The sequence below is a fragment of the Triturus cristatus genome, chromosome 7 (assembly GCF_964204655.1).
Source record: "Triturus cristatus chromosome 7, aTriCri1.1, whole genome shotgun sequence".
Classification (NCBI taxonomy): Eukaryota; Metazoa; Chordata; class Amphibia; order Caudata; family Salamandridae; genus Triturus; species Triturus cristatus.
Genome location: NC_140590.1, coordinates 134786381 through 134802835, shown reverse-complemented (window position 1 = coordinate 134802835; position 16455 = coordinate 134786381).

Genomic DNA, 16455 nt, shown 5'->3' with positions numbered 1-16455 from the left:
GCCAGGGGGTCTGGCGCTGGGCACGGTCCAGGCGTGGACGGGCGCAGACGGGCTTGCCTTTGGCGCGCCCGCTGCGCATCAACGCTGCGCGTACGCATGCGCTCTGCCATAAATGGAGAGTGGGAGGGCGGGGCGAGGGAGGAGCAGCTGGGAGGCGGGAGCGGGGTGGCGAGTGGGGGGGAGCGTGCGGAGATGCTGGAAGGAGCGGGGATGGGGCCGCGGGGGAGCAGCGGCAGGGAGCGGGGTGGGGCAGGGAACAACTGGAGCGATGGACAATGGAACAAGCACTTACAGAGCCAAATACGAGAAAACAAGAAAAACGGCAGCGATACCAAAACTGCTAACAACGAGAGAGACAAGCAGGCACAGAGGGACAGTCAGGGACAGGGGCCAAACCAAGACAGGGGCAGAGGGCTTAACTTCGGCAGCGGCGGCGGCAGCGGCAGGAGATCGGGCACACTCGGGGTGGGCCACGCGGCAGGAGGAGCGACCGGACTGACCAGGTCAGGTCAGGTCAGTAGAGAGTGAGTAGTAGAGAGTGGTAGAGAGTGAGTAGTAGAGAGTGAGTAGTTTAATTTAAAAGGAACACAATGAGGGGGTCATTTTGCCATAGAAATTATGATTAGTGCTGAAAAAAGAAAAATTGGGTCACATTTTCAGTGACTTCTCAAATCCTCTTCTATTTCATTAAATAATTCTGACATGCAGACTGAAACATGCACTTTCAATACCAGCAGCAGACTTCCCTGGTGAGCAGTAGCTTTACTACAGTGATCTAATAAGCAACTAGAGTGTTAACATTCCGAATTTATGGCAAATGTGTGACACATCTGAATGCCTTCTTGATGGAATCAAGTAAAAAACCTGAAAGTATTTCCTACTGAGGAGACTTTAGTAAATGAGGAAATTAGGAAACGTCATAACAAATAAGTCGCCCAAGATGGCCACCGGAGACAAAAGAGCCCAAATGTAGAACAAATATCACCCAGATGTAGCCCAAGTATAGCCCAATGACAGAATGTCCCAGAGTGTTCTAAAGAACAACTAGAGCGCTAACAGTCCTACTTATGACAAACGTATGGCACACCTGAAGCCATCTTGATTGGAATAAAGTGGTAACACTTAAAACATTTAATTTGCAAGGGATTCATTTTTCCATAGAAATTATGATTAGTGTTGCAGAAAGAAAAATTAGGGCACATTTTGACTTCTCAAATCCTCTTCTATTTCATTAAAAAATTCTGACATGCAGACTGAAACATGCACATTGAATACCAGCAGCAGACTTCCCTGGTGAGCAGTAGCTTTACTACAGTGATTTAATAAGCAACTAGAGTGTTAACATTCAGAATTTATGGCAAATGTCTGACACATCTGAATGCCTTCTTGATGGAACGAAAGTAAACAAGCACTGAAAATGCAATAGGTCTTGCCCTCATTTAAGTTAAAGCAATTCTGTTTGTAATTAGGTGGCTTTTTAGCTTTGCTTGTAATAGTGTTTTTCAAACTTTCATGTACATAACATGCATATGTATGCATATATGTATATGTATATGTATGCATGCATTTATATTTGTATTTATATAGATATGCAGATTATATATATGTTTATATATGTATGTAAATATATATTCACTAAAAAAAAACATAGGTTTAAGGGGCGTTATAGTTAGCTGGACATTTCCCTCATACAAAACCCTAGAAATTCCCCTGTTATAGTTAGTTCAGCTAACTATAACTTGCGCCCCCGCAATGCACTGCTGATGACGTCACATAATACATCACTCATGACATGGTCAGTGACATCACTGATGACATCACTGATGACATCTCAAATGACATCACTGATGACATCACTGATGACATCATCTATGTGATAAATTAGTACACCTTCTCACACCCTAATATAACTTTTGATACACCAACTCAAAATTTCAGACGGACATTTTGAAAACCATAGATACTCCAATACCAATAACTACATACCCACTCATTGACTCTTAGGTCTACATGCACCTCCACTCACTCACCTGTACAGTCACTCATACTTACAGTCACTCCGTACAAGTCTATCATATGCATTTATACACATATATAGACACTCACACACTGCCAATCATCCATTGAGGTACTGACACACCTAGTCAGTTGTGCAAATAATTAAACACAGTCCAATTGACTCACCTATACAGTTAAACACACTCAAGTTCACTTACTCATAAAAATACAAAAAAAATTTGACACTCTTATTCAATTTCTAGCACAGGCACACACTCATCCATACAGCCAGTCCCACAATCACACACTCTCACATATAGATAGTTATATACTCTTATACACATATACACTGTGTTTCACATATGTAGTTACTGACACATGTACAACTCAGATATACTTTCAATCACTAACAGACCCTTACATACACTCACCCAACCATACAGTCCATCACAGTTGCACTCTTAAAACCATGCACCCATAGAATCACCCACTCACATATCTATGCACAGAGTCACACACACCCCACCCACACATACACTCAGGCACCCATACAGATACTCAGACAACCAATCAATAACCCATAGAGACACTCACATTGCTATTCACAAAACCATGCAGCCGCATATACACCAACAGACAGACAGATACAGACATTCACACAGTTTAGTCACTAGTCTGCAGTAAGATACATTTAATAACTCACTTATAGAGTCAGTTATGCACCTAGAAAATCACCCATTCACACACTTGTACACCCACTTATTCTTCAACAGGCCTTTCCCTATATATCTTAAACATATTAAAACTGTTCAGAAACACATACTCACTGGATGACGTCATCAGTGATGTCATCAGTGATGTTATTTGAGATGTAATTAGTGATGTCATCAGTGATGTCACTGACCATGTCATGAGTGATGTAATATGTGACGTCATCAGCAGTGCATTGCGGGTGCGTGAGTTATAGTTAGCTGAACTAACTATAACAGGGGAATTTCTAGGGTTTTGTACGAGGGAAATGTCCAGCTAACTATAACGCAGCTGAAACCTATGGTTTTTTCAGTGAATTTCTAAGGTTTTTTAAATGCCAATTCCTAACTATAATGCCCCTGAAACCTTTGGTTTTTTCATTGAATTTCAAAAGTTTTTTAAATGCCAATTCCTAACTATAACGTGCATGAAACCTATGGTTTTGTCAGTGAATTTCAAAGGTTTTTTAAATGCTAATTCCTATCTATAACTTATCTCTAAAGATATCATGTTTAATGATTTTGATTGGATTTCTATATTTTTCAAATTCAGTGTGTCAATTTCATTAATTATTTTTTTTCAAATACTTTTTTATCACCATTTTTTAAACATATTTTTTCAATTAATTCTTTTAAAAATTAAAAAATATTATTTGCACTTAATGGGTTTTTCAAACGTATTTTTTTATATTTTTCAAAATATTTTTTTAACTATATGTGCAAAACTTTATTTTAGATATATATTTTTTCAATGTTTTTGGATCCGCGCACCCTAAGCGCACCGTTCACGATCCGTACACGATAGCATCCGTGCATGGTATGCATTGGTTACGTGTTTAGTGCGTGATCCCAGCCTATACGCGATACGTTCGATGTACGTAATGCGACGTTTACGCGCTTCCGCGATGCTTCATATGCGTCCATGACACGGTAGGTGCGCGAATCCCGCGAAAAATTTAACATTTAAAAAACATATATATATGTATTTTATGTGCATATTGATTCAAGACAATCTGTAAACTAGTCTTAAAACTAATACATTTTTGCATCTAATGCTATAATTTTTTTAAATCCAATTCCGCGGGTGCGCGCTGGTTGCGTGCTGCATAAGCGCAGGGTGCGCGGATCCCATGTGACCTGCAAAAAAAGAGATTTGATTGGTTCATTACACTTCCTGTTCTAACTACTGAAAGACCCCACCCATTTCAATCATTCTTCTTTGAGCTTCTTTGGAGAACCATCTCTTTGGAGAGAAGAAGCTTTTTTTAGACTAAGTATAAACTTAGCTCTAACTTTTTGCAACCAAATATGGCTTCAGGGCAGCAGGCATCACCTGCATCACCTCAAAACTTTGAGGATGAATTTTTGCAGGAGGAACCATGCAAAAAACATTTTGCTTCAGTGGTGTGGAAATGTTTTACTTTTCCGAAGGACAGAATAAGACCAATGCCACCTTGGTCACACGTAAGATTTGCAAAAGAGTCTTATCGAGAAGGGATCCTAACAAGAAATACTCTTGCGGCACGGCAAGTATGATGAAGCACATGAGGACCCTTCATCCAAACAATCTTGCACGTGAAGAGTGCCGACGGATGAGGGACGCTCCTGCTCCTGCGCCATCCACCTCATCGCAGCCGAGCATGTCAAGAGTGCATCCATCAGACCAAACCTTGGACATCCCTCCTCAATTTCAATTTTTAAAAGTGCTCTGCACTAAGTGCAATAAGACTTTGTGCTATGGTGAGCAGTCGATCGATCTAATCTGCCACCGGCAGGAAAGTCATATTTGCTATTTTTTTTTTTTTTTTTACTGTTCCCTGAAGTTCATTGTTTGGTTTCTCCTGGTTTTTTTTTTTCAGAAAAACCAAAAAAATCACAAAATTGTTCAGAAAATCCCCAAAAAATTATAAAAGAAGAAAGAAGAAAAAAAAAAGTTCTTGTAAGAACTAACTTTCCTGGTTTAAAAAAAGAGCTAAATTTCTTTGTTAGTGTGTGAAAGTTTAGATGAATGTATGTGTAGTACGTAATTGACTGAATGAATGCATTAGTAGCGTATGGTGAATGTATAAGTGCAGAACTATAAGAAAGTGCTACAGCATCACACAGTAACCTCTTTAACTGCAGTGTGCTGTAGTACTTCCGAAGCCCAGGGATGCAACATACGTACATAAATATGTTGCAAATCTATGCTTCTCTCTGCACGGCTGCTTAAACTGCAGCCATGTGGTGATACAGGCACCCTTGCACCATAGTGCAAGCATATCTGTGTCATGTGCTGTTTGTTTTTCTACAGGAAGACACACCTTCCTGCACAAAAACAATGAGAAAACGCATGTTTCACTTTCAATGTATGCTGAACATTTCAGCATGCATTGAAGATGTAAAAATGTGGAGAAATTAAAACAATTCTCCTTGTTGTGCTTTCCTACACCAATTTTACAATGGTGCACCATTCACACGCATATCAAAATTTAGGATTTTTGATCAATCTACACATGGTTCTTGTTCTATGAGTATTAAGTGCAATCATGCACAACAACACTTATAGAACACCCTTTCAACCGAAAGTGGTCTGCATGATGAGGTTATATTTTCATGGAGTATAAAAAGTGCACAGAGTGCCTTTTCCTCTCTTTGAAAATATGAAAGAGTATCTTACACAATAACTATGTTACAAAAAGTGACATATTTCCGTTTTTAAATTTCCTTGCGAATGATAGAAGGTAAGCACAGAATTTTGACTGCAAAGATGTTCAAAGAAGAATGATTGAAATGATTGCGGTCCATCAACAGCTAAAAAGATGAAATATTATGAACCCCTCTAATCTCTTTTTTTACAGGTCACTTGATATCTGATTATGGTCAGATTTCAAAACTACATAAACAAAGTGTTTTTAGAAACGTGTTTCAACTTTGTAGATTCTTGCAGGCCACTTCATTCTGCATACTGAGACTTAGTTAAACTTACCTTCACAGTAATAGGAATAAAAAATGTTATTCATTTTTGCCTATTTTTCATTCAAATATAAATTCTTAAAAATTGCTCATTTTAAAATTTGGATCTGTGAAAGAAAATGAAATAAAAATTATAACATATAATAATACATTTTTTACAACACAACATAATTTCCACAAAGTAACTTGTTTGCCTTTTTTGTTGTTCTCAGAATATATTGAATTTCACTTGAAATAGTGATTTCAATGGTACTCATCACTTAACAGTGTGCAAAAGAAAAACAATCAGAAAGATTGTTAAAAAAACCCAACATACTATTCTCAGTAAAATACCAGAAAATACAAATCATACATATATGAAATGCTTACAGATTACACAATTTTATAACTTTAACTTATAAAAACTGTAAATGTTGCCACATTAAAATAATCACCAAATAAATGACCACCAAAAGTCCATAATTCAAAAATATACCTTTCCTTGAGGCCAAATGGTATTTTTGCACTTCTTCTTTATGTAAACTGTCCAATGGTAGTTCTATTAAATTATAATAATGAATTCCTCAGAGAGTTAATTATCTTCCTAAAACTTTGGCTTCAAAAATATTAGGTAGGAATTTTGTAATTCCCTAGGCAAACGTTGTTTGAAAACCAACTGGGCATCATTACAAAGTGTCCAGCCTCTGTTACATTTTAGATAGGCAGTGTAATGTCCAGATGAAGTGGAAGGACCATCATGGAAAATTATTGTAATTGCTACAAAAGTCCTTCCTGATATCGATATTTGTGCTGCTACAAATTGTTTTATTAAAGTATCCAATTTTCTTCCATCAGCTGTACAACGTTGCATCATTAAAATTATGTATTTTCCATATTTTGTTAACAATAATGTGGATAACATTTCTCATTTACATTGGCTACACTCCATGTTTTGAATTGCACCTTTCACTAATTTATTGAAAGCCACTGATTTACAGTCTGGTAATGTTAAATACAGAAATCTCTCAGTGTCTACATTGGTGCTACATGTATACATGCAATTTTCACAATAATGTTCCCATTTGTAAGAAAGGCCAAAAATATTTTCTATTTCTACACCTTTGTTTTCAAAAATTGTAAGCATATACATAAAAAATTCCTGAGCATCTTGTTGGATATTTTGTGTAAATTGTGTAGAACCAGAACACACATCCAAAAGATTACGAACATCTGAAACAGATCGTATTTTACTTCTATCTGTTGTGAATTTTTCATAAACAGAATGCAACAGAGAACAAAATCTTTTTTCCCGATTCTGCATAATTTGTTCTTGCAAATCTTCCAGATAAAAAACAACATTGACCAGTACATTAGCAGAGCAGTTGACACCAGAACTATTTTCAAACTGATAACCAACAATCTCTTCAACAGTTTCCAATTTCTTTTTACCTGCAATCACAACATTATCTTGTTCTTTTCTTTTCTTGATACCTTCAGAACAGATATTCTCTAACCTTCTTTTTCGACCAACCACACGCTTTTCAAATACAGGATATTGACCTAAATTTGGAGCATACACCCTTCTTAAGCTATTATACTCTTTTACACAGTTTGCATCTGCAGTAACCTTTGTCTGATCAAAATCAATCAAAAACAAACCAGATAATGTTCTGACTCGCGACAAAGCAACATATGCCATACCCTCTTTAAATACAGTAGATCCAATGTTCACCAATGCACTGTCTACACTTAGTCCTTGAGATTTATGAATAGTCACTGCATATGCCAGAGATAATGGAAATTGTTTCCTACGGACATATAAATCTTTAACAAGCAAAAAACGAACTGAACAACAACCAATTTCTTTAACTTCATCAATCTGATCAAATTTAATTTTTAAAAATTCAATTCCTTCTTTTTTCTGATAATTCACAAAATCCACCACTTTGCCCATTGCACCATTAACTAAACCTTTCTCTACATCCAAATTATGCCTTAAAATTACCCGACAGTTTACACACACATACAGTGTCTTTTCCAAACCAGCAGTTTTAGATATTTTTTTTCTAAACAATCTAGTTTTGATCTCAACTTACCCGTTAAAATAATAGTGATTCCTAAATGTAGTATTTTATCGATGGCTTCCATTTTGACAATTTCTTCATTTTCCAATTTTAATAATTCTTCGTTGAATATTGAACACTCACGCAGTGTCGGCATTAAGCAAATCACTGACTTATTTTTAGCAATTTCCACGTATACTTTTGCAGCAACTGCATTTTCATTTGGAAAGACATTGCAAATTAATCGACTCTCCAAAGCTTCTTTCCCTTTTTTTGAAAGAATTCCAATTCTTATATCTTGAAGAATACTTCCATATTCAGCATCATTTGCCTGTCGCATATTTGTTGTCAGTTCTTTGTATTCAAAATTACTCCAAATGTTCACATTACCAACACTGCCAAGAGACTTTCTAGTATCTTCATGGGCAAGTGTTTTAAATACCGGTTGTCCTTTTACCAGTGTCAGTTGCAGTAGATCTCCAAAAACTATGACGTGTTTTCCTCCAAATAACACGTCATACTCTGTTTTAAGAATTTGCTGCATTCTTAAATTCACAAAGGCAAGCATCAAGTTTGAAACAATGCTCACCTCATCAATAATGAGAAGTTTCATTTTCTTCAGCACTCTTGAAACTTCACAACAAGCTTCTCCAGATAGCTTGTGGTATTCCAATTTGTTATCATGCTCTACTGGCAGCATTAGTAAACAATGTAAAGTAATTCCTTTAATGTTATGTGCTGCCAACCCAGTTGGAGCAGTGACAATACAAGACAAATGCGACTCAGTTGTTTTTTGCAGATAACTTGTAATTACTTTAATTAAGAAACTCTTTCCTGTTCCAGCTTGACCACTCACATACATTCGGATAGGTTGAAATGATGTACATGAGCACACTCTCTTTTCATGAAGTAATCCATGGTCAATCTGCTCTTTCACTTGCTGATATATTTGTTTCTGTTCAACATTTAGTTGCTCTTCCAAGTTTCCTAACTGTATTGCATCTTCTTGTGCTTGATACATTGCTGTTTCCACCTCATTCATGGCAATCGCTGCTTCATTTTCAACAATTGGTTGTCCTAGTGGATCTTGACTCAGTGCAGCAGCACTTTGACTGTCTTGAGAACTGTCTCTAGCAATCTCAGCTGCAATTGTAGCTTCTTGATCAATTTCGTCATTCAACATTTTCACATAATTTGCGAAAGCACTGCATTATATGCTATCTTTACAAGCATTAAATGAATCTTCATAGTTGGGAAAATCTCCAAGTAATTCCAATTCAGAACGCCATGGTTTGAACATTTGCAAAAGGGCTAAATAGTAAAATTCCCTTTTGTCAGCAGTGTCGCAACTCAGTTTTCTGTGATTAATTAAATTTCCTTTCCTTTGTTTCCCCAGACATCCTTCAGAACCAATCACTCCATATTTTCGATCGTTGATGTTCTCTGTAATATTCAGTTTAAAAGTGTAGTTTTGCAACACTTCATAGCGACACATGTTCTCAAGATGATGACTTCTCTTTGGATAGTATGTGTCCAACATATTGGTTTTCAAAATATCTGTACTTTCACGGTCATTTTCTGCTAAATATTCAATTTCTTGAACAGATTTCAGTACCCGATTTCGCATTCCTGCAAGACCTAGACTCACCCAAATGATTCTTCTACTTTTGGAATATAGACTTGCAGATGATAACCGATGTGAACATTCATATGCTCCAATTACACGATGCGATAACATTTTCAAACTGAAACTGTATAATTTCTTACTTAGAGTCTTCTCGTGAGAAGTCTCTTCCCACATTTCTTTCAATTCAGTCTTTTCTGATTTAGTAATGTAAGACGTTACATATCGAGCAACAGCAATAGAATTGTCCGCAACATACTGAATATCCATGTTAGCGTTCCACATGGATAAAATAACTGGGTTGTAGTCATTTATGTATTTTGATTCTTCGCTTCTTCTTAAGTTGTAGGTGCTTTTCGGAGACTTTCTTGTGATGGTATGTCGTACAGCTGACATGAAACTGTTCACTCTTCCTTTGGCTAATACAGGACGTGGAAATCCAAAACGACATTTGGTATAGAACTTATCCTTTGACTTGTACTTTCGTCGACAGTATTTTCCACACCTATGGCTTTGAAATCGTAAGACTTGTTCTTTTAAGTTTTTGTCTTCTCTGCTATTTGGTACAGCACATGTAGCATAATCTTCAATGAAAGACAAAACACTTTCATCTGAATCTGTTCCAAATTTGGGGGCATCCTTGACCCATAACAACATATGTATGTGAGGAGCACCTCTTGCTTGATACTCCTTTCTCCAAAAGAAATCCACAACTTCTCCAAGAGGAGGATTCTTTTTATTGCAGATGAAAGACATCATAGCTTCAAATCTATGATTGAAATATCTGCATACATTGACAGGATCCAAAGAGCACAATTCTCCAGGTGTCTTGTATTCAATATTATTTATATTGGAATTTGCCTCTCGAAGAAATTCAAGTAAATCATCCCAAGCATTCTCAGCACAGCTTAGTGTAACAAACCATGTAGGAGTTCCCAAGTTCCGTAGCATGCATTTCAGTTCTCCATGTCGACGGTACCAATATTCATTAGTCCCACGCTGACATGCCATCAGATTAATCAACTGAGACTCTAAATGATCATCTCTCTGATGCACTTTATCCATAAAATCAGAATAGACTCATACGTATTTAAATCTATCAGCTCTGGAGGAATAGCAACCAACTCTAGATTATTATGAACAGCTCTAGCAGGCATTTTATTCTCATCTAATTTATTATAACAATATTTGCAAATACGCTGCTCACATCCCAAATCAAAACAATCCTCTACCAACAAATAAGTTGCAAATTCCATCCACTTATCATTATCTTCTATTTCACTTTTTAAATACAGATTGACACCCCTAGTCTGATTTTTATAGTGACTTCGCCGACAACAAGGAAAACAAACATTTGGTCTTTCACCTTAAATTACCTTAAACTTTGTGATTTCATCTTCAATTTTTTCTGTAATTACAGGTTCTACATTGTCTTCAACATTTTGTTCTACTAATCTGTCAGTTTCTTCACTCTCTTGCTGAGGCCCAAATTAACAAAACTCAATATCCTCACAGACCTGCTTCACATCTGAAACTGACCCACGCAAAAGAGCACTGTTCAACTCACTTAACTTTAGTGCTGGACTTTTTGCATAATACAACCTTCTCACTAACTTCCGCATTTGAGTATGATGTACTGCCAGCATTCTGAAATGGTGAAAAACACTTTCACAAACTCTCCTAGAAAGACAAGCCAGAGAATGACCTTGCAAACCAGTATGTTTTCTCACTCTGCAAGGGTCTAGTCCTTGCAACAGCTTAATCTTTTGTTTTACACTTTTTTTAGTACAGACTTGTAAAAAACGACATAATTTTTCAATAGATTCCTGTCGTACACTACAAACACTACTGCAATCCTAAGTGTACACAGGGTTTTTAGCACGTCTCCCTAAAACTTCATCAGCTATCACTTCTTCTGCATTTCTTTCAACCATTTTCTCTTTCTCCATTGGACAACCATCCCTAACCTCATAACCTCTACCACTGATGTCAACTGCATACAATAATTTTTCACTTAGTGAATAACTCTCTTCATTAAAAAAGGCTCTGAACTAGAACTGTGTTTCCATTCTCCCAAAACAAATTACACATTTTTTTTTAATAATAACTCTTTTCCTCCTACTTTTGGCCTTCATTAAATATATTGGTTTATCTAGTGATCGAATTCTGTTTAACACTAAAATAAACAGTTTCCTTTTTACTTCAAAAGCCTTTTCCACAATGCTTTCAATATACTTCTTCTTTTTATAAAATAAAGCTCTCTTTTTATATTTCTTCACATCTTTCAGCAAATTATTCACTACTCTCTTGTAAAATACTTTTTTGCGTAATTCCTTATACTGATTTTGTCTTCTTTTACCATACTTTATCTCCTTTGACTGAACATTTGCTTTTTTACTTTTCCTCTTATTTTGATTTTTTTTCTTACTTAAAAAATTATTTGAAGTTGCAGCATTCTCTACATTCTGTTTGCTCCTACAAACATTTTTAATAAATTGCTTTGTGATCTTACCAGAAGTTTTTTTCCTTTTAGCCACATTATCTTTTTCATTCAATACTTGTGGTTGACGTTTCTTCAAATAATCCTCCTGTCTCTGTTCTTTTCTTTTCTTTTTTTTTTCTGGCATACTTTCTCGATTTTAACGTTGAAAAACAGTATCTGCAAAAAAGAGTCACAAATAAATGTATATTAATAACTTTCAAATTTACAATATTCCATTACTGTACAAACACATTTTATATAAAAACAGACTAAAAAACTATAGCCCTGAACCACAAGTGTGACGATGATTAAAACACTACATACATAATGCATACTACTTTGAAGCAGTTCATGCCCTAAAGCCTACCTCACTAAAAGACTACATGCTAACTAACTGAATGATTACAGTACTAAAAAGAGACACACTGGGTGAGTAACAGGGTGTTTGCTAGAAGTGTATGAATACTAACTGGGGAACTGAAGCTGCAAAAGACAACTGTGTGGCTGATTAGAGAACTGAATGCATAGTGGATAGGCATTTAAAGCAGTCCATGTGCTAAGGCCCGGCTCACTGCATGAGTACTTGGGTACTGACTGAATGATTAGACTACAGCAAGGAGACTGCCTGGATGAATTTATAACTGGTAGACTTTTCGCACAGGCAATGAGTTAGTACTTGGTACTAAAAAGGTCACTAAAGAGTGCAAATGGAGTGACAAGATGTTTGCTGGACTATATGGATATTGACTAAGGAATTGAAAGTATAAAAGACAAATCTCTAGGTGGTTAAAAGACTGCATGCATAGTGCATAGGGGTTTGAAGCAGTCCATGTGCTAAGTCCTGGCTCAGTGCATGAATACTTAGACGGTAACTGAATCATTAGAGTACTGGAAAGAGAGTGTCTTGGTGAATTTATAAATGTTTGGGTTTTGGCACAGTGAGTGAATTACTATATGGTGCTGAATGGGTCACTAGAAGACTACAAAGAGAGTGACAGGGACTTACTCACCAAAGGAAACCGCTACTGGCGCTCGCAGCCTCCCCGTATCCCAGGAGGGACTGACCGCCTGAGTTCCGCTTCAACAGCTTGCAGCACCCGCTTCGCGGGTGCCGCTGCGCGGCGCTCAGGTGTGGGGTTGAGGCAGCAGGTGTAAACTTAGCATCCAGCACCCGGGAGGAAGAAACCATCGTGCAAGGCAATTGGGGCGAGTGAAGCAGGGACCACAGAGACCAGGAGCCCCTGCGCCGCACAGGTGCGTACGGCCGCACCCCCAGCAAGCCACGCCCCCGACCGTCCAAGCACTGTAGAAAAGCGAACCCTCCCAGAGCTCAGTGGGACTTACTCACCAAAGGAAACCGCTACTGGCGCTCGCAGCCTCCCCGTATCCCAGGAGGGACTGACCGCCTGAGTTCCGCTTCAACAGCTTGCAGCACCCGCTTCGCGGGTGCCGCTGCGCGGCGCTCAGGTGTGGGGTTGAGGCAGCAGGTGTAAACTTAGCATCCAGCACCCGGGAGGAAGAAACCATCGTGCAAGGCAATTGGGGCGAGTGAAGCAGGGACCACAGAGACCAGGAGCCCCTGCGCCGCACAGGTGCGTACGGCCGCACCCCCAGCAAGCCACGCCCCCGACCGTCCAAGCACTGTAGAAAAGCGAACCCTCCCAGAGCTCAGTGGGACTTACTCACCAAAGGAAACCGCTACTGGCGCTCGCAGCCTCCCCGTATCCCAGGAGGGACTGACCGCCTGAGTTCCGCTTCAACAGCTTGCAGCACCCGCTTCGCGGGTGCCGCTGCGCGGCGCTCAGGTGTGGGGTTGAGGCAGCAGGTGTAAACTTAGCATCCAGCACCCGGGAGGAAGAAACCATCGTGCAAGGCAATTGGGGCGAGTGAAGCAGGGACCACAGAGACCAGGAGCCCCTGCGCCGCACAGGTGCGTACGGCCGCACCCCCAGCAAGCCACGCCCCCGGCCGCAACTCCCCCTACAAACAAAGCGCGGTAACGCTTAGCGGGACGCGAGCGGGACGCCGAGCGAAGCCCGGGCAAAGGGCGGGCCCTCTGTGGCCCTCAGGGGCCAGAAGAGGCCGGGCTGGGCCAGCCCCTTAAAACTGCCCCCCCTTAATAATATATTGCTATTAGTTTCTCGACAGCCAGTTGGATCACTGGCCATTCCATTGACACAATTTATATCTGCCCGTTACCATCTAATATAGCACTCGTCGTAATGAGGAAACCTACCAAGAAAACAAGGATGCCTACCCTAAGGTCGAGCTCAAAAACCAAATCGGTTCATTCATCTCCACTGCCGACTTTTACTGCTATTGACAAGATGCTTAAACGGACTATAGGGGCGGTTTCCGATGCCATAGCCAACACCGAGAGAAGAATGTCCTTACCCCCGGTAACTATCATTCAAGACACCCAGGATTCATTGATTAACCTGTCAGAAGCTTCCAAAGACCTGGTAGAGGAGATGGATACTAGCCGGCCCATTACCCCACCATCTTTTGTTGACCTTCCTTGCGCCCAGCCACCCGCCGAAATCAGCAGGGCTAGACATGGTGCACAAACAAGCACTCAACAAAATACTAATGATAACGACATATCCCTCGCGGAAACAATGTTGAATAAGGAAGTCCACAAACAAGTGAGGAAAAAAGGTCACGTAAAACCCAGTAACCACAATTTGATCACGCCCATAAACCCATCCACACCGGGAATACCATGCTGGATAACCAACATGGTGGCGGATCTTAAATTAGACCTGGAGCACTCTATCTCGGTGCTGTTAAAACCCCTCATATCAAAAATTGATAGACTGACCTCATTGGTCAATAATAAGGGGATCAGCCCGAAAACCTATCCTGTGCAGGAACGGGATTTGACAAATCGAAAGGACCCTACATTAAGTAGCCCATCAAGAGATAAGGCCTCTCTAGTAATCAATGGGGGGGACAAACTAAATAACACCAGTGTCCCGCAGAAAGGAGCCCAGGAAAAACAAAAGGTTGTCTCTACCCCGCAAGCAGGCAAAAATAAAAATCAAATACCCATGGGCAATAATAAACCTCCATCCGCATCTTTACAAACGATGGAAAAGAACAAGGCCCTAATCCATAAGGCGGTTCCGAAGTCTCCACGGCGTGATATAGCGTCAACTTCTGACGATAAGAACACTGCAACATGCTTCAAGACTATCAATCTCCCGCCTGAGGCTCTGCCCCTTGTAGTCGTCCTAACAGGAATTCCCCCCTTAAAGGAGGGCCAACGGGAATCACAGACTGAATTAAAAAATAAATGCATACAGTGGCTGCAAAAACATCGACCCTTGCCCCCTAACATCCACGGGGAAATCCTTGCAGTGAGAAGGGGTGAGTGGATTGGCAAAGGTATTAAGACCATCGCAGGGGACATCATTACAGTCAACTTTAGAGACAGGGCGGCCGTGAATTTTATCTGTAACGCCCCCCCGAGTCACATAAGTTCACAAATCCACCCGGTTCGCCTATCCTACTTCTACCCCTTCGCACCCCAAAGGCCCAGGCCGAATATCGGCCCTGACAGAATATCGCACTTGGGTTTTCAAACCGGCCTACTGCAATGGCAAAGGCCAAATACTGTATTCCCAATTTATGATTCCCCCATTACACAGTACGCTCACTGGAATAGGTTCAGTACACTTGAAGGGGTGGACTGACTGAGACTGGATCGCTCATTTTCAAAAATTAAACATAGGAAGGAGCCCACCCTACCATCTACTGGGATAAAAGATGGAGGCGACCAGGGCCAAATTGACGTTCCGGATCCTGTGCAATTCTTAGGAGGCAGCAACACACCATTGATCACTAACCGGGGTAGAGGGGAGTGGATAAATCCCTCATTAGACAATTCCCATCTTACCCACAGAAGAATCGCCACCCCCTACAGGCCGCAATTAAGCCGGGCTGTTGCACCCGCAACGGACAGCCTATCAAAGCTTTTGCTAGGCAAGGGAAAAAGAACACCCAAGGTCACGATTCATGACAACCTATTAATAGCTACCTGGAATATTGCAGGGCTAGCGGCCAAGTTCGCATCTCAGGACTGGCGCAGCTATATAAGTAAATTTCACATCTTGTGCCTGCAAGAGACCTGGGCCACTGAATCGCATGCTTACATCCTGGAAGGCTACAAAGGCTTTTTTGTCCCTGCAAAAAAAGCCATCTCGGGGAGAGCAAGTGGGGGGCTCGCGATCTATGTCAATTTAGATATCAAGGGCACCTGGTCTAACACCAAATGGGTCACAGCTAACCTCCAAGTTTTAAGGTTCACTTCACCAAGTCTATCATTTCTGCTTATGAACTGGTACAATGCACCGGCTATAACGGAGAAGGGAATAGCCATAAATGAATTAGAAAACTGTTTGAGCTTTTTAACCATGACACCAAACATCACGGATATAATACTAATGGGAGATTTTAATTGTCATCTCTGTGAGAAACTAATGCCATTTAATAATGACTGGTCTAGATGTACGATCTTGAAAGGCCCTCACTTCACCCATTCAACTGAGGGCTGGGGTTTGGAAAGACTTATGAAAAGGTACAACCTAATACAAATCCTAGATC